The sequence below is a fragment of the Protopterus annectens genome, chromosome 2.part1 (assembly GCF_019279795.1).
Source record: "Protopterus annectens isolate FY-2018-M chromosome 2.part1, PAN1.0, whole genome shotgun sequence".
In the NCBI taxonomy this organism is placed as follows: Eukaryota; Metazoa; Chordata; order Ceratodontiformes; family Protopteridae; genus Protopterus; species Protopterus annectens.
Genome location: NC_056729.1, coordinates 564,237,214 through 564,264,395, shown reverse-complemented (window position 1 = coordinate 564,264,395; position 27,182 = coordinate 564,237,214). Strand labels below are relative to the sequence as shown.

At 36.6% G+C, this 27,182-nt stretch overlaps 1 protein-coding gene and 1 non-coding gene across 4 annotated transcripts in view; one reads left to right on the top strand and one right to left on the bottom strand.

Annotated features, from left to right (window-relative positions):
* Positions 1-27,182, top strand: part of REEP1 (receptor accessory protein 1) — a 1,259,835-nt gene that overhangs the window by 1,072,034 nt on the left and 160,619 nt on the right. The gene's annotated exons all lie outside the window — the stretch shown is intronic.
* TRNAQ-UUG lies at positions 26,280-26,351 on the bottom strand. Its single transcript has one exon. It is a non-coding gene; the product is annotated as a tRNA-Gln (tRNA).

Genomic DNA, 27,182 nt, shown 5'->3' with positions numbered 1-27,182 from the left:
TAACTCTCTGTTCATAACTTGCTAAGGTATAGGATTAATCTTCCAAAACATTTTTATAGTTGTAACAACCATAAACTGAAAACAATGCATACATTTATTAAGTGCTTGGTGAGGCAACGATGGAAAAATATTATAGTATGAAGTGAACCGAGGGACAGCAATAGCAGTTTATGAGTACAAAACAGAATTCTCTGGCTGTTTTCTTTTGACTGTGTCCAATATCTGCTCTTGAAATTTCACAGTAAACGCTCTGTAAAGTGTTACTGCAGACTGGAATTCTTGTTGGTGATTTTCAAAATGTCTGGATGCATTTTACTTTCTAAGCTTTATTGCTGGAATCTATGTATGGCATGTATATGATGAAAATGTTATGTTGTTATGATAAAGTAAGTTTTCTATTTTAAGAATTGAAAATAATATTTTTAAACACTTTTTGAATTATCCCTTGTGACATAGGCAGAGTTAACATTTATATAAAAGTAATCAAACCATATTATCAAGTTCACATTTACAAGCATTATGCATCACATGTACTGTTTTATGTCATATAATCAAAGCAGCATTACATAAATTGCTCAATTACTTACTGCCTTCTCTCAAACCTCATTCCTCCACCAAAACATTTTTTCATGTATTGCTCCCACAATTTCCATTTATTCTATGTAATTTATCCCCACCCTTTTCTAAAGATCCCACTTCCTGTTCACTTATCTCTTTTACAATATTCACTACTTCAAGTATAGTCATTTTAGATTTTGATTTCCATTTTCTAGTAATTGCTTTTTTGGCAGCCACCAGAATTAAACTTAACAAGGCCGTACTATGTCGAGGCAATTCAGATCCTGTATCATGGCTCAAAAAATGATTTCCTTAGTTAGATTCATTTGTTTGCCCAGTATTCCTGACAGAGTACTCTGTAGGGAATTTTTAAAGGCTGCCAACTTATTACATTCCAAGAACATATGTTCCTAGGCACCTCTTTCTTCCCCATTACACTTCCAACTTTTGCTATCTGCTTGATGAAAACATTTTGGAATTTGCATGGGCTATAAAAGTATTTGTGCAAATACTTCCAGACAGCAATCCCAAATCTTCTAGATTTTGTTGCATACTTGGGAGCCATACTTATGTCCTCCCATTGTTCCTTTGTGAACTGCATATCTAATCCCTCTTCCTAATCTTTTCTGACCTCCTCTGATTGATTCCTATAGTTACCATGCAATATTTGACATGCTCTACTAATTATCCTTTTTTAACAGCAGCTTCTGTTTAGATTCAATTAAAAAATCATCTAGTGCAGGTCTTTCATTTAGGATTCCTGTAGCCCTTTCTCTTTGTCTATACTCTGATGTCAATCCCTGATAGGAAAGGCAATCACTAGTCTGCAATCCAAATGTCTCCTTGGCCTCTTTCTATTCTATTACCTTTCCCTCTCTAATTATTTGTTCCCATGTCTTGGTTCCTTTGCCAGCGTCCTCCAGTATATTCCAGTCCCCTTCTTGCCTATTCTCTGTATCCCTAATTGCAGTCATCTGTGTCTGCAGAATCTCCTTTCTCCATTCCTGTGTTGGATTAGTTCTTCCTGTACTTTCAGAATATAATATTATTAATTTCTCCAAATTTTTTGGGTTTCTAATACCATGGCGGGAAGAGACCCCATTCCCAAGTCAGGATATAATTACAGTTCATGACATCAGTATTGTTTCAGTCTTAGATGTCAGTCAGAAGTGCTCTTCACAGGCCCCGTAATGTGCCCAGTAATGACTCCTTCTGCTATTCGTATGGAGTTGCATGTATCGGTAACATATCTAAATATGATTGTAGACTCTTTTTTATAAGACCCGTTGCTCCTACTACTATTGGAACTGTCTGGGTATCTTTCTTTCACACTGCTCTTACTTCTGCTTGTAAATCCTGATATTTTATGGCTCTTGAGTCTCTCTGTACGCAAGAAATTAGATGAAGTGTGCCTTGTATTTCAAAATACTAGATATTGAAATACATTCATTTATTCCTGGTGCTCTTGCATCTAATCTAAGTTGCCACAAACACACTCTCACTTTGAGTAAGGTTTTGGCATCACCACCTTTCTCTTCTCTGGGCACCCTATCTATAACAAAAAATATTTTTTTTTTAAATGTTGGCATACCTTACTGTGTGTATAAAGTGCACTAGTATCTTTCTTGTTCTTTATATCTCTCATATGCTCTAATATACGGAGTCTTCATTTTCGAATGGTCTTACCTACATAGAAAGTAGGACAGCTTAGGCAGGTAGCCACATACTCCACCATGTCTGTGTTACAGTTACAGTAACCGGGACACTTAAGTGACCTAGCGTAGTTGTTAATACTAACATAAGGGCCATCATTAATGTATTTACATGTGCTGCAAAAACCACACTTACTCATCTTTGACCTACTTGTCACAGTTCTTCTTTCAAGTGCATTTTTCAAATTTGCACCTCTACTGTATGTAAATTTGGGTACACCCCCCCAATTGCACTTTCAATTCTCCACTAAACACAGTGTCCCAGGTTGTTTGCATAATCTTTTTGATGTTTGGAGCTGTCTCATTGTATTTTACCACCATAGCTTCCTTCATGTTTACTTCCCTAGTAACCCTTTGGGAATACTGTCTCTCACTATAAATGGATCTCATTGGATTTCCTTTTAAAATAGGTTGATAACCCTTGTTTCTCTTGTTTGCTACCTCCTTGTAAATCTTAATAAGTACATCTTGGGGGTAACCCCTTTCTCTAAATATTTCCATTAATTTACACATTTCTATTTCAAATATGTCATCCTCACTAACCAATCTTGATAGTCTCACCATCTACCCTTTCATAATGTTTTTTTTTTTGGAAAAATGGATGACAACTATCGAAATGCAAAAATGAATTGGAGTAAGTTTTTTACGAAATATATTAGAACATAGTACTCTTTCCTTCTTATACAATAAAATATCCAAACATTCACAGATGTTACTGTTTATTTCATGTGTGAATTTCAAAAAAGTTGTGGTATTGTCTAAGTATTCAGCAAATTCATGTACCTCATTTGTGTCTCCCTTCCAAAAAATTAAAATGTCATCCAAAAAACGCAAATATAACTCTATTTTGGACATGTAAACGGAAGGGAATACATGTTTTGTTTCCCACTCCACCAGAACAAGGTTGGCATAAATGGGTGCACACCTGGCACCCATTGCCACTCCCTTGGTCTGTTTAGAGATAGGGGTTACCCCCAAGATGTACTTATTAAGATAATCTAATGCATTGGGATGATCCAATTATCAGTCAAATGACTGACTTTGTTCAACCATTGGCTTAGAATTAATTGGTCATTAAGTTTTAATTGATGTTACATTTAAAAATGTAAGTTGTGTATGGTTAGTGAACTCTGATGAAGCCCAGTAGATGATTTTGGGTGAAAGCACTTAGTTTAACCTTGCTGGATTTATGGTGAATAAAGACTGACTACAGACCAAATGAAGGTTTTCCTTTACTGTAGTGGTTTGTTATTCTAGAGAAGGTTGTCCACATGCAATTGATGAAGTACATCTTAGAAAACAAATTACTATTCACTCAGCAACATGGTTTCAGACCCTTCCATAGCACCATCACTGCACTTACATCATTCACTAATACCGTCAATAACCACTGAAACAATGGACTGCTAGTATCTGCAACTCTCTTAGACTTATCTAAAGCCTTTGACATGGTCAACCATGAAAAACTGCTTCATACACTAACCACCCAAAATCTCAGCTTCTCTACTATTTCTTGGTTTAAGAGCTACCTAGATGGTAGGCAACAGGCTATAAAATGGAAAAAAAATCAGCTCTCTCCCCTTACTGCCTGTCTCCCTAGGGGTATCCCAAGGCTCCATCCTGTGTCCTCTACTCTTCACCCTATTTACTAATCAACTACCATTCACCATACTCAAAGCCTCAACAGTCCAATATGCAGATCATACCACCATTATCTGTGTAGCCAACTCCTTTGACCACCTCCTCTCCCTAACACAAGAATGCTTTTCCCTGGCAGAAACATGGATCACTAACCAAAACCTCATTCTAAACCCAGCCAAAACTAAATTACTCCTCTTCAGCCCTCACAGATCTCCACCCTCCTCATCCAACTTTTCAGTCTCCTCTCATAACAATACCACCATCACACCCAGCAGTCATGCCAAACTGCTAGGCCTCGAAATTGACATTAGCCTTAAATTTGACATTCATATCTCCCAGACCATAAAAGGAGTCCACAGAAAAATGGGCCTACTCTATCGCAACAAACAATTTCTCACCAGTCACTCTAAGGTTACCACAGCCAGGACACACCTCCTATTAACCCTACTTTACGCCTCCCCCATGCTTACCAATCTCAAAAAAACTGAGCTCAACAAACTAGATAGCTGCTACAATAAAATAGCCAGATTCGCCACAAGATCACCTTCTAGAACCCACCATTGTGAAAGCCTAAAAAAACTCAACTGGCTAGAACTCCCCCCTGTCCCTTCAAGTCAACCAACTAGCACTTGCTCACAAAGTACTGCATTATCCAGGCAACACACCAGCCCTGCAGCAACTACTCCAGCCTTACACCACTACTACTATCTACCTGCTATACTTGCTGTTAAACACCTCTATAACATGCATATATAAATGTAGCCTGTGAATGTTGGCAAATACACTCTTTGGTTAACTCACTATCTTATATGTACTATACTTCTTTAAGAAGTATAAAGATTGTGTACTCTATATATTGTTTATTGATAACATGTCTTTTTCTTGTTAATGATTTTACTGCTCTGGAGCTTTTCTCCTCGGGCCTCCACTGAAAATGGGCATATATCCAGTTGGACTCTCCCGGTTAACAAATGTAAAATAAATAAATAAAACCTACATTTGTCTATTTCTCCCACATGTTCAATGGACTTTGTAAACCAACATGCATGTAGCCCATTATCTTGGGCTGTCAATATTAACCTTTCATCTCCTTAACCATTCCTATGTTCAATGCTGATCAATATGAGGTTCCTCCAAGAGTTTTCTATACTTGCAACTATACTTATGCATTTTCCACATTTCTTGCCTTCTCATCTGATCCTTCACCTTATATTCTTTCTTTTGTTTTTTGGCACATTCAGTTGCTGCCTATTTTTATCTACTTCTGGTTTGATTTCCATTCCCGCTTGATGCCAATATGCTTTAGCTAGACTAAGAAGGAAAGTCATGTTAGATTTATTCTCTTCGTGTTTCAATACTTTCACTATGTTTGGATCAACAGATAATGTGTGCAGTCCCATGATTGCAGATCTATACATATAATCAATTTCAAGGAGACCCCTACCTCCTTCAGAGCTGGAAATATATAATCTTGGTATGCACTGATTTTTATAAATCATTTGGTAAGCATGAAACATCCTTCTTGCTTTCCTGTCTAATCTATCCAACATGTTTTTGGGTCAGTCAGTCACTCCAAAACTATAAGTTAGGACAGGAAGAGCAAATTGATTTATAGATTGAAGTTTGTTCCTAGATGTCAACGCTGTTTTCAGGATTAATTTAAGTCTTATAAAATATTCCTTACTATGTTTTATTCACATTCGTGCATATTTTATTGTTGATTCTTCATCAATTCCCAAATATTTATACACTCCCGCTTGCTCAAGTTGTTTTGTATCACATTCTTGTCACAAACTGCTGTTTTCTTGGTGATGCAGTTTTCCTGCTTTAAAGGTTGCTTTTGCACACCTATCAAGAACAAATGACATATCTGAAAAAGTTTTGACTACTTACAGTTGTGCTTTGAGTTCCTCATCTGATGAGCTATACAGTTTTAAATCATTGACAAAGAGAAGATGAGAAGTCTTTGCACTTTGTTGTTTTCTAGGAGACAAATTATAACCATGGCCTAAGCTGTTAAGTAGACAACTTAATGGGTTAAGGGTAAGACAGAATAGTAGCAGTGACAGACAGTCACCCTGGAATATCCCTCTTTGAATTTTTATCCCTGGAATGATAATTTGTCCTTTATCATGGCTTACTTGCAAAGTGGTCTACCACTGTTTCATGGTCACTGTGATGTAGTTGATTAGTGTGGGCTGTCTTATACATTTTTAAGCACTCGTATCCATGAATGTGGGATACTATCAACTGCTTTTTTGTAGTCAATCCATGCCTTACTTAGATTCTTCCCCTTTTTTACAGTTCTCCATTATGACTCTTTATTTAGCAACAAATAATCCTTTGTTCGGTATGACTTTCTTTTATTCCCCTTTTGTTCTATTGCTATTATTGAATTTTCTTCTAAATGACTATAAACTCTGTCGACATCAATTCCAGTGTATAGTTTATACGTTGTTGGAAGGCATGTTACTGATCTATAATTTTTAGGATAACTTGCTTGTTCACTCTTAAGTAGTAGCATTGTTTTTCCTGTTGTTAACCAGGTTGGTGTCTGTTTGGGGGGTGCATATAAATAGTTCTTAGTCATGGCTAAATCTTTGTGAGAAGATATTAATACTTTTTGCCAGAAGTTAGGTACTGCATCTGGGACTGGGGTTTTCCAGTGGGAGGCTTTTCTTAACTTTATCTCAATCTCTCTGGCCATTACTTCATAGCATTTCATATCCTGTGCCTTTGAACTTCTTATTCGTTCTTTTACTTCTTCTATCCATTTAGCATCTTTGTTATGTTCCACAGGACCTTCATAGATGTTTCTCTAAAATGTATCTGTTTATTCTTTTTTTGGTGGTCTTTCAATTCCTTTTGCCTTGTTTCCCAATTCTCTACAGAACTTTTTGAAGTCATCAATAAATTGCTTATTTTGTACTTTTCCCATATATTTGTGTATCTTCTAAGTTTTTCTGCCTGTACTGAGATTTTAGTTTATTATTTGCAATAGTGCAAGATAGATCCTGATCTGTTATAATACTGCACATTGCTTTTATCATGTCTAACTTTCTGAATATTTTTGTTGATCTGTTCCCTCTTCTATACTCTTCTAACAGTGACACTTATTGTCTTAACTGCTTTATAGTTTCCTCTATTCGATGGTTCCATGATTGTATTCGATTTCTCCCCTTCCTTTCCCTTACTACCCTGTGTTCTTATGGTAGAATTGTATCTATTATTAATTTAGCTGCACAGTAATATATCCTATTTACTTCTGTTATATTGCGTGGTTCTCTACGGATAGTCCTAATTACTGTGTTCATTTGTTTTATCAAACTTCTGACTTTTTGGGTGTTATTGACCTTCTGCAGTCTGTTTTTTTTCATTGATCTTAATATGTCTATCTATCTCTATTAAATCAAGTGACTTTTCTCTTAGCTCATTTTCTTCTAAAGTGAGGGCACATTTTTTGTTCTCCATTTCCTGCGGGCGTTCTATAGAAAGTTCTATAGCATCTTCCTGTTCTCTTCAATTTCATCCTGTGTCATTAGTTGCTCTGTCATATGGGTACTCACTGGCCTATCACTCTTCAACATTGACTACGTCAGACTTGCCACAGTTTTCTGTCCCTTCCCTTGCTGTCCAGCTTCAAGTGAACTTTATACTGGTTTCCTGTGGAATGCTCCAAAATATCTTCATATGGCAACTGACCAGTTGCTTCCTGTTCCACTGATTTCTCCTTAATTTGGATGTCCTTTGCTCTATACTGCTGAGGTGCTTTCTAAGTTAGGTTTTCTATTCTGAATCCTTCACTTCACAGATACTCCATAACCTCAGTTTCTATTTCTTTAACTTCTCCATTACTTATCTTCTTTTCTACTTTTTCTCTTTAACCAAAAAACAGAATTGTAGACATCGCACTTAAGGTCCAGTTTCACAGCAGATTCCAACAGCAAAAACAAACGATCCGGACCACCAGGCTGATAAAAAACAGTAGTTTAATAAAATGTAGTGGGTTAGCGCTTTCATGTTTGAAAAACCCTTCTTCAGACAACATACAAAAGTTTTGAACACCTTTTAAAATACATAACAGCCAATCAAAGACTCTGTAAAAAGCCCTCCTCTTTTTAAAAAAAGGCTTAATAGGAATGACACCATTCAAGCCAGGTGCTCTATCAGCACCCAGATTGATTATCCATCTAGTTTCACTACATTCTGCTATATTTCTCAAATCACCCCCTCCTGGTTGGATGAATAACCTGCAAAACCATAAAAGAAAATACATGCCCAGGGTACTGCGTTACATACTGATACAGGGTATTATGTACATTAGCTGTACGTATAGCTGACATATGTTGTAACACCCTGTCTTTCAATCTACAATTCGTTTTACCGACATACAATGAACAACACTGCATACAATCAGCCAAGTATATAATATTGCTGGTCAAGCAGTCAGCCTATTGTTTCAATGAATAGCTCTTTCCAGACAGTAGATGAATGAATATGTTGTTATATCTAATATGCTGGCAAGCTTTGCAATGTCTACAGGGGAATATCCCTTGTCACCCCTTGACAGGTTTCCTAACCCCCTGTTGGTCTGTACAAAGCAAATCCTTTAAATTCTTACTATGTCTGAAACAAAATGTGGGTTCCTGAGTTATTAATGCCTTTACTCTATCATCAGTTAACAATATTTTCCAGTTTTGGTGAATAATGTCACATATGCCCCCCACATTGTTACTATAATTCAGAGTAACTCGAAGGGGCTGCCTGGTAATATCAGTCTTCCTGTCATGCACCTGTACATTTCCAGAAAACCAGGGTTTTGCTTTTTCAACCTCCCCTCTTTGCTTTTATTAAATTCCCGCTGTATTATGTTCTAATTATATCCCCTTGCTTTTAAGTTCACCATCAATTCTGCAGACTTCTCTCTATATGTCTCATCATTAGTACATAACCTAGACATTCAAAAAAATTGTCCCTGAGCAATATTGTTAAATGTATATCTGGGGTGCATGCTATCATAAGCTAGGAGAGTATTTCTCCAGAATTCCTTCCTATATAACACAGTCTCAATCCGTTACCCTGTGTTTTTCATCGCTCGGACATCTAAGAAATCTATAGTTGTATCCGAGAGTAAAATACTAAACCTCAAAAAATCAGTGATGCTTTCCAGGTAGGTAACAAAATCATAAAGTTTTTCCTGTGTCCCTGTCCAAAGCAGGAAGACATCATCCACAAAACGGACATAATAACTCAGGTACCCCCTCCATAAATGGTTTGCCTTGAATATTGCTTTATCCTCCCAATATGCCAACACTATGTTGGCATATGAGTTTGTGCAGGGGGGTGCCCATGGCCACCCCCCTGCTCTCTTGATAGAAGCAATTATGATACATAACAATATTGTTGCTCAACACACAGTCTTAACAGTAAACATACACTGTCAGTATCAGTTTGATTCAAGATTTGTGCTTGTTGTAAAAAGGCCTCAAGGCCATCAAGCCATATTCTTTTGTAATTACTGTGAACAAACTGTTTATATCCAGGGTTACTAACAAATAATCCATACAGTCAGCATTGGGACCTAAGTGACTGTGTAAAGATTGCAAAAAATGAGCTGTGTCCTTTAACATTCTGGGTACACAAACCAAACCAACTCTACCCATACAGAATCATGTTCAGAAGCCCACCCACTTCCAGATACAATTGGACATAATGGTGGGTTCCTGGGATCTTCATGTATTTTTGGTAAAGCTTTGAACAATGGAACAATGGGATATTCAATCAATATAAACTTAAAAGTATCTGCATTAATACAGTTGCTTAACCTTAAGTTGGAAAACTCATGCTTAACTTTACCAATAATCCTATTAATATCAACTGGTGTTAACTGTTGATAAGTATTTGAGTCCCTTAACAACATGAGAACACTGTTCTGATAGAATTCACCGTTTATGACTACAACCGCCCCTCCCTTATCAGCAGGTTTTATTATGATATTCTTAATCTCTATAAGTGTCCTTAATGCTTGGCATTGCTCCCAGTTCATGTTATGAAAAACATGCTAGTTTTTTGTGTTCAAAAACTTAAAAATATCATCTTCACAAGTTTTTATAAAAGTTTCAACCACTTGACTGACAGGGGGGTTAAATGTACTCAGTTGCCTAAGAGTACAGTCCCTAGGAACAGAGTCTGTACCATAAATACATTTCAATTCAACATTTCTGGCAAACGTTCTCAAATCTAACACACAGTCACTAAAACTTGACCTTGTCTTTGTGTCTTTCGGCTTTTCCCGGTTAGGGGTTGCCACAGCGGAACTCCAGTCCGCTAATGATTGGTAGTTGATTTTTACATACCGAGTTACCAGTTCTGATGCACAACCTTCAACGAAGGTATGCCCACTCACGCATGTCTCCACGCAGAAGACGCTTTAGCTGAGAATCGAACTGGACAGCGTCTTACTGTGAGGCGAAAACTTGACCTTGTACTTGGAACAAATGTAAGTCCCTTGCTCAAAACATAATTTTCAGCATCAGATAAAATATAATCAGAAATATTATATACATTACAGTCTGTTTTGCCATTGGCAGTCACATGGATGTTTTTTGCCTCTTTGCATTGAGATTCAACGAACGGCCTCTGTTCAGGTTCTCTTTCTTCTTCACAGGTACAGGTAAAACGTGAAAAGAGGAACTCATGGTTTTTGGTTGAGCTCCCAGCACATTAGTACTTCTATTTTTTTACTAATTTTCTTTTCTATATTCCCTCTTTGTGATATTTTTTTATTGTGAAATTTTCCATATCTGGATTCCTTTGCCTGTATTTCTCTTCAAATATCTTTGGGGCTGCCTTTTTTTGTATTGATTAATTTGGCTTTCGACTTTGCATAGATATGGAATCATATCAAATCTCACTTTCTTTCCCATAGCCATATTTCTTTTTTATACTTTTCAAGAATCTATAGGTTTTGTTGTTTATATTTTCGCAATTCCTAAGATGCCTCTTTTTCCAACCAGATCAAAGTTTCTTGGTCTATATAATGTTTTTCACAAATCTGTTCTATTAGTGAACACACATTTTTATTTGAAGCTTCTGACAGTTTTTTTATGGAAGTATTTTCCTTTCCTCTAATTTCTCTCTTAATCTTTTTGTATATCTTGTGTATGGAAATTCTGGACTTTTTGCATAATAGTAACAATGCATAATTTTTTTCTTATCCTCAATAGTCCACTCCATCATCTTTATGGCTCTTCTTTGGCCTATCAGTTTTTGTAGACTGCTACTTCCTTCTACAACAGGGAGGCCATCCTCCCCCTGGGCCTGGCCTGGCCCCATTATAAGAATGTTTCTGTAGTTTGAGGATTCTACACTGTCATTTTCTCCAGTCCTGGCACCAATGCGCCTACCAGGATTGGGCACATTTTAACCTGGGTCTTGTGCACCCAGCTGTCTTTTTTTTTAAATTTGACCTACTTCTGTTGATGATATATGCTATATAAAATACAGTCTACATATCAATATTCTGTATGACTGTTGCTATTCACCATAAGGATCTATGTCCAAAATCTTTCTGTAGCTCTAAAATATCCCTTCAAATCAGGTAATCCTAAACCTCCTTGCTCTATTGGGAGGATCAACATTTCCCACTTGACTCTTGCCCTCGTCCCCTCTCAACTAAAATCATTTAGCTCTTTATTAATTACTCCCCACAACCTATCCTCTGGTTGATAACCATATGCCTGGCCTGTATATAAAATTAAAAGGCCTAAAAACATTTTACTGCTTGCAAATTGCTATACTTATCCATAGGCAAGGGCTACCAGTTTCTCAGTTTTTGTATTATCTTTTGTTTAGTCTCTTCGCACACATCCTTAGCTGCCCTAACAGAATGATTTTTAATCCACACTCCTTAATACTTCCTTTTATCATGTCCCCATAAATATGGATATCCCTGAACCAATTAATGTGTAGGTACATAGCTTATAGCTATAGCCATTTTTTATCTTCATTAATTTTATTAACTTGAAAAAACCCGGAACTGTCTCAGAATATTCCACAACACTGAGATATCCTTTTTTGGCTCCATAAAGTGCAAAATAATATCATCTGCAAAATAAAGGAAATTTTTCTTAAACACCATACCAATTATATCCTTGAATTCTTGAATTTCTGAGTCCCTTTTTTGCCATTGCATTTAAATATAATACAAATAGCAATGAGGAAAGAAGACACCCTTGCCTGATTCCTCTCTTCAGACACACCATTAGAGAGAAACCCTTCCACTTTAATTATTGCCACTGATCTGTCATATGTCCTTCTAATTGACCTTATTTTTGTATCAGGAAATGCAAATGCTTCCATTGCCCTTCTTATAAAATCTCAGCTTGCTCTGTTGAATGCTTTCTCTGCATCAAGACCTACCAATAACAGCAGTATTTTCTTACATTCTGCTTCCATATGGACCATCAATGTTCTATTAATGTTGTCAAATGTTTGCCTTCCCTCCACAAAACCACACTGGTCTATATCTATCAATTGTGCCCTTTTTTCCTGCATACTGGTGCCTCCCCTCCTTTTAAAATCATTTTAAACAAACCCTACCAGATCTTTATCAGTTTTGTCTCTCTTAGCTTTCAAACTTCCACAGGAATACCATTTATCCCTGGAGAATTTCCTGTAGATTGGTTATACATCACCATTTTTATATCATCTCTTCCTATCTTAACTATGAGATGTTGAGCCTCATCTGTTTCTAACCTTGGCATAGATAAGTCTTCCATAATTATTTCCATTTGTGCTTTTTCTTGATTTCCCAACAACTCTGCTTTGTAATACCTCTACAGGATGTCTAGTTATCTTTTTTGTTATAGGCTCCCTAAGTTTGCCACCAACACTTTCTACTTTCTGTTCCCTAAGTCATTGTGCCAAAAGTTTTTTGTGCTCTGGAATTATCAAAAGCAGTTGCTTAACAGCAATATTTCTAAACTCATGAATATTATCCAGGTGCTCCCTTATTTTCTTAAGTACTCTGCAATTGTGCCTCTTTTTGTTCAGTGAGGTTCCCCTTATTTTGTAATATTTTAAACTTTGTCAGCCCCTCTAAATAATCCTCATTACATCTTAATCAGATCTATTTTTTGTTTATTTCTACCATGTTTTTAAACCCAACTTTCTTTTTATCTCACCAACTATAACTTTGAGTACTTTCTATCTTCCCTAAGAACTTCATAATTTTCGCTACCCATTCTTTAAATTCCTCTTTTTTAACATGTAGGTGGGGAAGTACCATTGTCTCATGTTTACTTCATTACCCTGCATTTTTATCTTTGTAATTATTAGCACATGATCTGAAAGAGTTATTGGATGAGTGTCAAAGTTCTCAATTAATTGCACATTTTCTTGTGAAAATTAATATCTGTCTAATCTAGCCCAGGTGAATTGGTTACCTTGGTGAATAATATGTAAATTCTCTCTGAGTTCTTACTATTGAAGTCACATCTTTCATACCAAATATTTTCATACATTCTTTCAGAACTCTACCATCTTTTAATTATTTTTCCTTTTCTAGCCCCCCCCCCCCAGATACAGCCTCATTGTTGCAAATCAAATTTCAGCAATGCATACCTATATTTTTGAGGTATAATCTTGAAAGAAATTCAGTGAGAGATATAACAAACCTTTAAAGCAAATACCAACTGACAAAAAACAAAAAAGATCTACGTGTGTGTGTAATGTGTTGATGAAGAAATTAAGAAAATTAAAACAGGTTCTGCAGAAGGGCCTAACAACTTAAAGGGTTACTTCTTAAATAAAATAAGTGTTTGTCTAACCCAGTATTAATATCTCTATTCCAGAAATCAGTGTCCACTGGATATGTTCCAAATAAATGGAAATGTGGACATGTAATTCTGCTACGTAATGGCAATCGATCTGACTTATCTGACAATTACTGACTGATACGTCTAATGAGTATTGCTGGTAAAACCTGTGAGAGGGTACTGATTAAAATGTATGAAACATCAAGAGAGCTTTGAAAACATCTACATTTTCTAACATGGAATCTCTACTGGCAGATCTTGTACAACAAACTTAACATCCTTCTACAAAGATATAATAACAGGGGAACATAAACATATTCTGATGAATATTATGCACTTGGAACTTGCAAAAGTCGTCACTTCTACTCACTTTTCTGTTATGAAGACACTGGAAAAAATGACAGGAACCCTTGCTTAATTAAATGGATAAGGAATTGGTTACACGAGAGAACATCTGTAGTCCATATAATTAATATTAAATCATATCTGTTTAGCCCAGTTTGCAAAGTACTTCAAGGGTCAAGTTTTGGTCCCATGTTTATTTTATGTATTTATGTCCACTAACTAGAGATAAAGTGTGTCTAATTTTGTGGATTATTCAAAAGTTGTAAACTTGGAATTCTTAATAGGTCAGGAAATACTCCGAAATTAGGTTGACAAACTAATCATACAGGCAGGTAACAATGCTATGAAATGTAAAAGTATGAAACGTACTTGATTTACAAAAGGATAACTTAGAATATCCATATGTTACCAATAATGAGTCAATCTTCAGATCTGCAAAATGTAATGACCTTGGGATTCTTACAGCTATCAATCTGAGATTTGCAGTGCATACTAGGTCATGGGTAAAGAAGTGTTATGGAATAATTGAAACCCAAAATTTCATTTTCTTTGAATCTTTGAGTCTGTTGAATCTTATTTAATACATTACTAAGATGCAATGCTTCTAGAAGTAATACAGTATTGATTTCTATATATAAAAGCATAATTAGACATATACTTGGATACATAAATTTTTTTGCAGTTATAGTCTTAGTGATATCAAAGAGATGGAAAAGTACAAATGCACTTTATTAAAAATGTCATTAGTGTTAAAATTTCAAAATAAGAAGCCATATTTAAAATGTTAAACCTGTATTCAGCCCACTACCATTTATACATAGGAGACTTAATTTGGGTATACAAATCTCTGCATAATCAAGACTTAGCAGCTACCTTAGGCATGTTGCTTGGAACACATGGAAATTTCACTAGAAGCAAATAGAAACTGGTGACTCTTGATTAAAAAAAAATAAACCATGTGGTACAGACACCTTCAAATACAGGGCTGGAAAACTTTGGAATACGTTACCTCTGAAAATAAGACAGCCAGAAGATCTGTTAGACTTCCAGTATGGCAACGCTCTGAATCACATTCCCTCTTTCTGAGCTTTAAACCCCTAAGGAGATGTAGCATTTTTAAAATACTGGACATATTGATGGAGTAGAGTAAAATCCACTAGGAAATAAAAGAATAAGAAGGTGGATGTTGGTGAGAGTAAAAAAATAAATAAATAAACAAATAAAAGAAACAATACACAGATCCAAAAACTGTCATGGGAAATGGATGCATAGCAAGAAGGCCTGGTAAAATTACCGGCAATTTGGACAGAAATTAAGGCCCTAAAAGCAGTTTTACAAAAAAATATGCAAAGCAAAGAGGTGAAGATGGGAGAGCTGCAAAATGGTCTGAATCAACATTTGGATATTTAACAAATTCTAATAAATGAAAACATCAAATTAAAGGTGAGAATGGAAGTGGCAGAAGCCAGGTCAAATTGTGTGGAGAAAAATTTACTGACCTGAAAGACAGGGCCAGAAGGAAAAATATTAAGATAACCAGTGCACCGGAGAACACTGAAAAAGATGATTGCAGAGAAATGGTGAAAAAATGGATAGCACAATGGACTGAGATGCCAGAATCGGAGATTAACATAGTAAGAGCTCATAGAATTGTATGGACACTGCAGACCCAGGGAATAAGAAAGGCTCGCCTGATAATTGTGTGGTTTCAAGCTTAGGAAGTGAAGGAAAGAATTTTGGCTAAAATATGGCAGCCTGGGAAACAGTAAAAATTTGAAAATACTAGAGTCTTTACAGAGATTATTCATACAAAACAAGAAAGAAAGAAATGAAATTCCTTCCTTCTGTGGTCCCACGTTGTAAGGAGAAAGGATTTTGCTGGCAATTGCTATATCCTGCCACCATGTAAATCTTCATCAATGGAAGGGCCCAATCTTTCATGCAACTGGAGGACGCACTGGCCTATATACATAGATCTATGAACCATCGATCAAGTTCAACCTCAGAACAGACTGAAGAACAGGAAAGCCACACTGAAAATCATGAGCCCCATCAACAGCAAGATTCCACTGGAAACAGGTATTTTCTGTCATTTCAGAGACAACAGAAGCTCAGATAGAAAGCTGGTATTATTTGGGAAAGTAGAAGTAAAAGGATACATGATGCGGCAATGGAAAACTAACAAAAGGTTTCTCCTGTAGAACATGTTAGTAAGGTAGCTAGTAAAAGCATTTTGTTAGGTGTGTATTCTTCCTTATGCGATTTATTAGTGTGAGAAAGGAAGCCACATTGTGACTTAAATGATTGGAGAAATTGACCAAGGTAGGCTCAACATGTAATCACTGAAGCCTCTCACACTGATTGGATGAATTAAACTGTTTAGTTAAAAATAAATATTGAAAGAATAATACTAGAGGTTAAAGTAACTACTGGTGAGTGAGGTAAACAACTTTTTTCTTTATTAGGGTCATTGAACAATGTAGTCAAAATAAATATTGAAAGTTTAGTGTCATGTTTCAAAGTAAATACTGATCAATAATGCAAATGACTTTATGTCTGCCACATGTGTTTGGGTTGGGGGAAGGAGGGAAAGGGAACTGTAGGCGGATTCGATACGATGATTGGATTGGCACTCCCCTCCTCTTTTCCTTTTGACTCAGACTCATTTGGTGTAGTCAAAATGAATGTTGAATGACTAATATATCTTAGACTGAAGACTAGTCAGTGGTGTAGATAATGTGATGTGTGCTGCATGTATTTGGATTGGGGGAAGGAAGAGAACGGGAACTGTGAATCTGGGTATTTGATATGACAAAGTGCTATATGAGCAGATGAGCAGAACATGGAATAATGGCTGAAGTACTGAAGTGAAGATGACATAATGAAAGAAGCAAGTTTCAAGGGAGGATTGACACAAGAACCAGGTGGCATTGAGGTTGATAAAGGCAGACGATAAGAAATTACATATGGAATATGAGGCAGAAAACACAGGGTGGGGGGGTATTCTATTTTTCTGTTTTTATTTTCTGTTGAATATGTAGAGCAGGTAGGGTAAACCAGCCACAAAGAGGAAGTGAATAGGTCATAGGAGGTAAATAATCACAATCCAACATGAAGAAATACCCCTGAAGGAAGGAAAGAAGGGGAAAATAAAGGGGAAAAAAAGAAAGAAAGGGGAGGGGAAAATATATGTTAAAGACAGAAAGGGGTTTTAATAATCATAATAGCATGGAAGGAGGGAAATTCTTGGCAAATTAATAAAAGGAAAAAAAGTGAACAGAAAGGAGGAGGCTGACCTAAGAGAATGAGAGTAACAGATAGGAGAAGTCGCCACTGCTGAGGATTAAGTACAGTACATTTAAGAAAAGAAAGGTCAAAGTAAGAACTTAGTAATCTGAATTAATAGAATGGATAATGGACAAAGAAAGAAGAGAAGAAGGAGAAAAGATGGGTGGAACTAAAGCTTGTTAAACTGGATAAGAAATATAGTTGGGAGAAAGGGAAAGGTGTGCAGAGTGAGGAGGGGCTCCCAGTCAGCAGAAAAAAAGCGTGCTGCTATAGTTATGGCAGGGATGTAAGGCATGAGGGATATGATACTGAAGAAAAGAAGGAGTATATAAAACAATTCCTATATTTATACCATATAAACAAGATTGCATCAATAAATACTCTCAGAGATGCTCTTTCATTGAGACCAAAACCCATAGATATGAATGTTCCCACTTTAAGAGAAGGGGATGTCAGGAACCTCACTGAAAGGAAAGAGGTGAACTGAATTTTAAGACTTAGAGCTGATAAGGGTTTTGGTCTCAATGAAAGAGCATCTCTGACACCTACCCTTAAATCTAGGAGAATAGCTATTTATTGATGCATTCTTGTTTATATGCTATAAATATAGGAATGTTATATATATATATATATATATATATATATATATATATATATATATATATATATATATACACACATATATATATATACATATACACAAACACACACACACACACAGTTTTAATTTTTTTATTAAAGTAGGATCTAATGTTTTAGAAAATATATATATGTATTTTTTTTTTTTTTTTTTTTTTAATAAGGACTATCTTAAGAAGTTTTGACTTTAAGAAGATGTCTATAATTGCTTTTATAATTTGATTGGCTGAATGTCTATATTTAAATGGAGTTTCAAAGTGTGTTTTTTGTTGGTCTGAAGAAGCTATTAGTGAAAGCGCTTACCACTTTGTTATAATAAACGTCTTTTTTTATGGTTCAACTGCTGCCTGGTTGCTTCACTGCTATATTCACTGTTTTTTTCCATGTATGTAATTCAGTTAGTTAAGAAATGTAGAATAAGGGGGCGGGGGGTAGACAGGAAGAAACAGGGATATAAAGATCAAAAGATTAATTGGAAGAGATTTGTTTGTTGGTTGGCACTTGAAGTAGCAACATGAAGGAATGAATTGATAAAACTTCTGGCTATCATTAGAGAAAAAGCCGTACAAAATGTCGACAATGTCAAGTAATTTCTGACTTGATCTTGAGTCCTGGAATGTGAATGGGCTTGGAGCCAAAGGGGAAAGAGAGAGAATGCTACTATATGTGATAAAAATAGAAGCAACAGTATTTATGATACAAGAAAACACATTGAACACAGGACGAACAAAAGAGACTGGGAAACGCGAGGTGAAGGGGGATTTCAGAGCAACAAAGTTAAAGCTCCTATACCTACCAAGCAGAAAACTACAATTCAAGGTGGAAAGAGATGATGATAAAACAGGGAGGAAGCTCAAGTAACAGGAAGAGACTGGGATTTTGTATGCAGACCTTTAAGGAGAACAACAGTAATCACACAGAATATTATATTCATAACGTAGCAGAAGGTCTTCTAAGAACTATGCCAACACGGGAATGGAAAAAGGAGATTCTGCCGATAGGGATGACTGCAATTACAGATACAATCAGTAACAGGGGGAGGGATGTATTGGGGAAAAGTGGCAAAGGAACCAAGTTACTGGGAGCAGATAACTAGAGAGGAAAAGGTAATGCAATAGCAAGATGCTAAGAACTTATCTGGACTGCAAGCTAAAGATTGCCGTCCATATCAAGGACTGATATCAGAGTATAGGCAAAGAGAAAGAAATGGGGGGGTCCTAAATAAAAGACCAGCACTGGTAGAGTTTTTAGTAGAATCTAGAATAGAAGCTGCAATTTAGAAAGGAATAATTAGTAGAGCATATAAAATATTGCACAATAACTATAAGAATCAATCAGAGGAGGTTAGGAGGGACTGGGAAGAGAAATTGGATAAGCAATTCACAAAGAAACAATGGGAGGATATATGTATGTCTCCCAAATATGCAACAAAATCTAGAAGATTTCATATCTTTGCCTGGAAGTGCTTACATAGGTATTTTTATACTCCAAGCAGACTTCAAAGAATTTTTCCTCAGGTAGACAGCAAATGCTGGATGTGTGGTGTGGCAGAAAGAGGTAACTGAGAGCATAGTTTCTGGAAGTGTAACAAGTTAGTAGACTTTAAAGATTCCCTTCAGACTGCTCTATCAGAGATGCTAGGTGAGTAATTTGGAGTGTCTAGAGAATGATTTTTTGAGCTATGATACAAACTCAGAATTGCCTAGACATTGTAAAACCTTGCTGAGTCTAATTATGATGGCTGCCAAAAAACACAATTACTAGAAAATGGAAATGAAAGTCTAAACCAACTTTAGTACAAACAGTGAAGATAGCAACAGTTAGAACAACTGGAACTGGGATCTTTAGAAAAGGGTAGGAGCAAATTACACAGGAAAAAATGGGAACTGTGAGATCAATACATGCAGAGGAGGAAGGATGTTTAAAAGAAGGCAGGATTTGAATGAGCTAGGTAATGGTTGACTAACAATTAAACAATGACTGGATATGTTAAAAAGTGATGTGTAATGTTTGCAGCTACAGTTGTGTCTCACAGTTTGGAATGTATAATGTTTGCAACTGAGATTGTGTCTCTATGGTTTATTGTCATTCATATAAATGTAACATGGCCTATGTCATACATGATAATTTAATAAAGATGTTTCTTGTTTAAACAAAAAAAAAACATAAGAGACTGGGGAGCGGGGATACAAAGTGGTAGCTAGCTCCACTTGGGGAAAAAGACAGTAAAGAGGGGTAGTGGTAATGCTTGAACCCAGAATTCTGGCACTTCATTCACCACAATGTACCACTGCACCATCTGAGCTATGGAAAATACAACCGGCCAATGTGGGATTCAAACCCATGACCCTCAGATTAAGAGTCTAATGCTCTACCGACTGAGCTAGCCTAATGAATATGGAGAATAAATTAGAAAATGAAAGAGGAAGATATAATGGTGTGAAACATGTGATACAGGGTCTTAAAATATCTTTGTTTCTGTTTATCTCCTTCCAAAAAAGAACTATTGCTGATATGAGGGTCATCTTTTGGAGATAATATGATTTCAAGAAGGTGTGGGAATATATATTGGGATTAGAGCACAACAGTAAGCAGAAGGGAAGCTGAAGGTGGGCCAAGGGCCAAGAAACTAACTCAGGAAGGGAAATTTATGAGAGGAAGTATGAGATCCCTGAGATGGGTAGAATGTTAGAGAGATAAGAACAAGTAGGCAGATTGGAGGGGAATACACTTTTTTAATAAATCACAAAACCGTAGAAAACCCTCGTAAAAAATATCAGTAAAAATATGACAAGTAATTAAAAGCAGAGAACCGATTTATTAAATAACATAAAAAAGAAGGTAGAATACACTTTTTTCTCCCAGCAGTATAAAGCATGGTCAAGGATTGATAGAGGACATATGAAAGAATATATAGATTAGATTAAACCAACTAAAACAGAACCAATTACACCATCAGACCACGTTATGCTATGCCTACAGTTAGTAGGAGGGAGAGAACAAGATCGGAGAGACACTGGAGATTACCAATATATTTATTGGAAAAGAGATAAAGCCCTATTTGCAGAAAAAACAAATAATTTAAATCAACGTAAAGAAACTAAAATGAGAGATTCAAATATTACAAAATGAAAGAAGAATGGGAAAGGAAAAACTGACATGGGGAATTAGTGGAGACACAGAAAGAGAAGAAAGGAGCCAATTAAAATAGGATGGAATGGGAAAGAAATTAAAAAGTATATACAGAGACAATTGGAGGAGCACATTTGGAATAAAAGAATTGCAAAAGAATAGTTATATTTTAACTTGACTCCTAAAGCAAAACAAGTATTAGCAATGAGACTAAGGCAAAGAGAAGTAGAGAGAGGGGTGTATGAGTTAGGGGATCCAAGAAGAGAAAGTGGTGAAATGACAAGATATCCTACAAAGGTTTAGAGATTATTATTTAACATTATATTGACAAGGAGATGAGATGCATCAGGAGAGACAAGGAAAAGGAAACTAGAACTGGCCAAAGATGACCACTTTGGAAGAGTATGAAAAAAAGATGCTGGGAAGAATTATTAAATGTATGGAAAAAATGAAAAAGGGAAATTGCTGGGTAATGATGAGCCACCAATTGAGTTTTGGGAGCTACATAAAGAAGGTGTTGTGAACATTTGACATAAACTGTTTAATGACATAATGAAGGGAAGAGAAATACTTCAATCATGGAGAAAAGCAATAATGTCAGTAATTCCAAAGGAAGAGAAGGACCCTAGAGTCCCAACTTTATACAGGCTCATATCAGTGTTCAGTCGCGATTATAAATGGTTTATGGCAAAACAAGCAGAGAACATGGGAAACATACTACGAGGATTAATACACCAAGATCATGTAGGATGTGCAGGTGGTAGAAGAACAACAGATAATGTAATGAGGACACTTCTAGTCATGCAGGATGCTCAGATGCAGAATAATGAGCTGGCTTTAGTATCGCTAGATGCTGAGAAAGCCTTTGATAGTGTAAGATGGGAATATGTTTTTGAAATGTTAAGGCAAAATGGATTTCTAGATAGATGGGTTTAGATGACAGCACAAAGATGTAATGGAGTAAAGCTGAGAGTGAAAGAGCAAAGTTATCATATAAGGTAGAAATCAGAAAAGGCACAAGATAAGGATGTCCACTGTTGCTGTTACAATTTGCAGTATATATTGAACCCCTAGCAGAAACCATCAGAAAGAGTCAAATTATAGGATATAAATGGGAATTGGAGGAAAAGAAAATATCACCATACACTGATTATGTACTATTGATTTTGCCTGATTATAGACATGATACTGGAAATGGGATATAATGGCAGCATTTGAAAAAAAAAGTCAGGATATAAGATTAATCAAGATAAGTCAAAAATTCTAGTCTTGAATAGGAAAATACAGAAAAAAAGGAGATGAGAGGACAGATAGGCTACTAGCAAAACAGATAAAATATCTGGGAATTCAGCTACAAAAAACAGTTGATGATACAATGAAAGGCACTTATGACAAGATATATAATTAAATTAAAAGACAAATTGAAGGTTGGAAAGTACTGGTATTACATGTGGGCCAGAGAGTGCAGGTATTAAAAATTGTGTATTATCCCACAGTTTATATATCCAGTGCAGGCCTTTTGGGAATTGCCGAACACTACTTTCTTTAAAAAAAGTAGAGCAGGTATGCTCAGCTTTCATATGGGAAGGTAGAAGGCCAAGAGTTGCATGGGACAGATTACCAGAGTCAGAAAGAGGAGATCTGGGAGTGCCAGGCCTGAAACAATGCCTATAAGCATACCTCATAGTAAAGGATGATAGGCATTCAATATGACACTGAATGGAAAAGGATGCTAATGCAAAAAGAAATTGAGAGAAGGCAGGGTTATTATATAAGTTTTACTAGAAATCCAAATAACTGATTTAACTTTATTAGAAATGCAACAAGTTCAAAAAAGAATTTCAAAAGATTGTCATGATGGGGACAGGGATAAATGGAGTTTAAGGACTGTCCCCATAGGGCAATTGAAAGATGACAGAGGAAATAAGACAATACAATATAATGCAATGCAATGGCATTGGTCAAAAAGCAAAATCAAGTAAGATACTGGTCCCAAATATATATGGGGGAAAATAAAACTTAGAGGAACTGAAGACATAATTTAATTAGAAAAATCATTAGGATTCAAGTATTTGGGCTTGAAAATTCAATGAGATATTACAGAAAAGGAATGGACAGAAATAACATCAGCCCCTGTGATAATGCAGGAAACTGGGAATAGAAGAGCAGAGGTAAAGAAAATCGAAGTATTGCTGAAACTTGGATGTAATTGGATTGTTAGAAAAATGACACAATTTAGTCATAAATTGAAAAAGGCTGGACTAAAGAACTAGGAGAAGAGATCAACGATGGAGAGTGAGCTGAAACAATTAGATTACCCATGTCTGTGACAAAGGCATGTACATTTAGAATTTCTGCATGGAAAAGGCTGCATAAATATTTCTATCATTTACTAAAAATAAAGAAAATGTTCCTGAGAACAGAAGGGTGATGTTGGAGGTGTAGGAAAGACGAAAGATTATGGGTTCATATTTTTTGAGAATGTGAAAGATTGAAAGAAAACCAAGCAGATATAAAGTAAATATGAAGGAAAAGAGGTTATACCAGAGTTATGTTAACAAAAAGGTGTTCCTATTGGGTTATGAGAAGGATTTGTGGGATAAAAATAGAGAGATGGTAGGACTAATCAGAACATCTATCATTATATAAAAATACTACAGGTGATTAGTTTGGAGAAATGGTCTTTTGGACCACTGCCTCAAAGAAGTTAGCTAGATAGGATTACTTATGATGTCCCTGAACTGATCCAAACATTACAACATTGAAAAGTATCAGTAAATGTTCTTTGCTGTATGCTCTCCCAATGTTCTACAGCATTTTTGAAGTAAACTACTTTGGTGACCTAAATGATAAATCATTCATTTTCTGTTTAGCAGAACTGCAGCTTCTTGTCTTCCGCCTGCAGTCCGAACAGACTACCAGATAAGAAGCACTCTGAGGGGAAATATACTGCTTTTTGGGGAACATCTTAAAGTCCTCATGGTATGGTGAAACAATACTAATTTCATGAACTTTAATTGTGCTTTGACTTAGGAATGGGGTCCATTCCTGTCATGGTATTAGAAACTCAAAAGGCTTGGAGAAATGAAAAAAATTGTATGAGTGTTTTTGCTGACCAGATGTGAACCAGACACTTTGCAAATGTCTTCACTTATCACATATACATCTAAGAAGCTGTCTGCTAGAAGAATATGATGTCAGCAACATTAAGTCCTTAAACATATGCCCAGTGAGACATAAGTACTGACCCATCTTGTAAAGTACAACAGATAATATAGGTTGAGGATCAGCTGCAGGAGACCAAGAGGACAAAAGGGTACATAATGAAATAAAAAGAATAATTAAAATATAAACAGTTATTACAGAATGCTTGCTTAAAGAAAGAGAATGCTGTCTCATTTCTGCTGCAATTTAGATGCCATGTTGGTTGGCAGTTGCATGCTGAGCTGCTGTCCTTCAAATCTGCACCAGAAATATAAGCCAGCTCTGTTGGCATAGATGGTTGAAGCCCTGACTGTGACCCATGTGACTGCAGTTTAACTAGCAGATCAGACACCTGTTGGAGCTAATATGGTAGGATAGAAAAGCCAAGGCTTAGCCTGCTCATTTCTCCTTGGGAGGGGACATGCCTGGGTGCACAGAACCAAAGCATTTCAGTGTCAGTGATAAGACAAGAGCTGGGAAAGTCTTGCTGGCAGTGTGGGCTGGTATTAGGAGGCATGAGGGACATGACACCATGAAGGTAGAGCCAGGCCCTTGTGGCACCATTTCAAACCCCAGTAATGTCATCATCATCATCTTTCGGCTGTTCCCATTAGGGGTCGCCACAGCAGATCATCTGTTTCCATTTCTTCCTGTCCTCTGCATCTTGCTCTGTCACACCAACCACCTGCATTTCCTCTCTCACCCCATCCATAAACCTTATCTTAGGCCTTCCTCTTTTCCTGTTACCTGGTAGCTTCATCCTTAGCATCTTTTTTCCAATATACTCAGCATCCCTCCTCAGCACATGTCCAAACCGATGTAATCTTGCCTCTCTGGCTTTGTCTCCAAACCTTCCAACCTGGGCTGACCCTCTAATATACATATTCCTAATCCTGTCCACCCTCGTCACACCCAGTGCAAACTTAACATCTTAAACTCTGCCATATCCAGCTCTAACTCCTGCCTTTTTGTCAATGCCACTGTCTCCAACCCATGTAACATAGTTGGTCTCACTACCATTTACAGACCTTCCCTTTCACTCTTACTGGTACTCGTCTGTCACAAATCATTCCTGACAATCTTCTCCACCCACTCCATCCTGCCTCTACTCTCTTCTTCACCTCTCTTCCACACTCACCATTACTCTGAACTATTGATCCCAAGTATTTAAACTCATCCCTGCATCCTCACCATTCCTCTATCCTCCCTCTCATTCACACACATATATTCTGTTTTAGTCCTGCTGACCTTCATTCCTCTTCTCTCTCTAGAGCATATCTCCATCATTCCAAGGTCTCCTACACCTGTTCCCTACTCTCACTACAGATCATGTGTTGTTATTTTGTGGCTGTTATAACAGTGCATCTCTGAAAATGGTATTTTTGTCTTATACTATGCAGTAATCATTTAAAAAAAATACAAGTAATCAGGGCAGAAAATGTATTGAAACAGTGAGTGATTAATCAGTGGCATTATTTTCCACCCAAATGCAGAAGGGAGCAGGAGGCATTATTTCATAGCTCTTGTCCGGCTGAGTTTCCAACTCTTTCAGAGATGTCAGAGTCAAAATGCACTTTTGACAGTCCAGAATTCAAGAGAGGAACACAAATGTTAGTACTTAGGGACATTGAGATAAGATATACATGCTCCTTAGTACCCATTAAGTCTTTATTTAGTAGAAAGCCAACATGGTGATCATTACAGCATCAATTGAAGACCATTGCAATTCTGATTCCTTTCTCAGTTTTCCATATTTGGCATGATATCTCATAAATCTTTCTTCATTCTTTAGTGAGTGTGTCCTAAATACTTGTTAATGTTTACAGGAGGATTCAGCATTTTTTCATTTGCTGTCATCCATTCTTCAATGTACGCTGGACAGGAGTGATTGGAATAAAACTGTTTCCAGAGGTGCATGTAATGACAAAACTGAAAGAGCAAGAGCTTCCACTGAGATTTGAACTCAGATCACTGGATTCAAAGTCCAGAGTGCTAACCATTACACAATGGAAGCAACTCAGCTCTGAGTTTTAAGGAAGCACCAAAAAAAAAAAAAAAAGTCCCTTTGTTGTCCCATAAGAAAGGGAAATGTACTACTCCTGCCGGTTTATACAATAGTTATTTATTCCTTCTGACAACATAATAACAGCATATACAGAGACTTCTGTCCAAGCATACACACTCTTGCACAGGAAGATAAAAAAAGAAACCGATGATGCTGTAAGTTTGTTGTAAGTCTCTCCAGTGCTTCAGTCTTGTAGAGAAGCAAGTTGACCTGATGGAATTGCTGACATATTGCAAAGAAAGGAAAGCATCATAGTCCACGGGGATTCCTGTCTCATCTCGTCTGTCAACCTGTCCACATCACCATTGCAAATAAGAAAGGGCTCAGAGCTGATCCTTGATGTAATCCCACCTCCACCTTAAATGCATCAGCCACTCCCACTGCAGACCTCACCGCTGTCACACTACCCTCGTACATATCATGTACCACTCTTACATACTTCTCTTACACTCCCGACTTCCTCATACAATACCACAACTCCTCTCTAGGCACTCTGTCATATGCTTTCTCTAAGTCTACAAAAACACAATGCAACTCCTTCTGAACTTCTCTGTACTTCAAAAACACTCTCAGAGCAAACATCACATCTGTAGTGCTCTTTCCTGACATGAAACCATACTGCTGATCACTAATCATCACGTCCCTTCTTAACCTAGCTTCCAATACTCTTTTCCCATAACTTCATGCTGTGACTGATCAATTTAATCCATCTGTAGTTACTACAGCTCTGCACATCACCCTTATTCTTAAAATCGGTACCAAAACACTTTTTCTCCATTC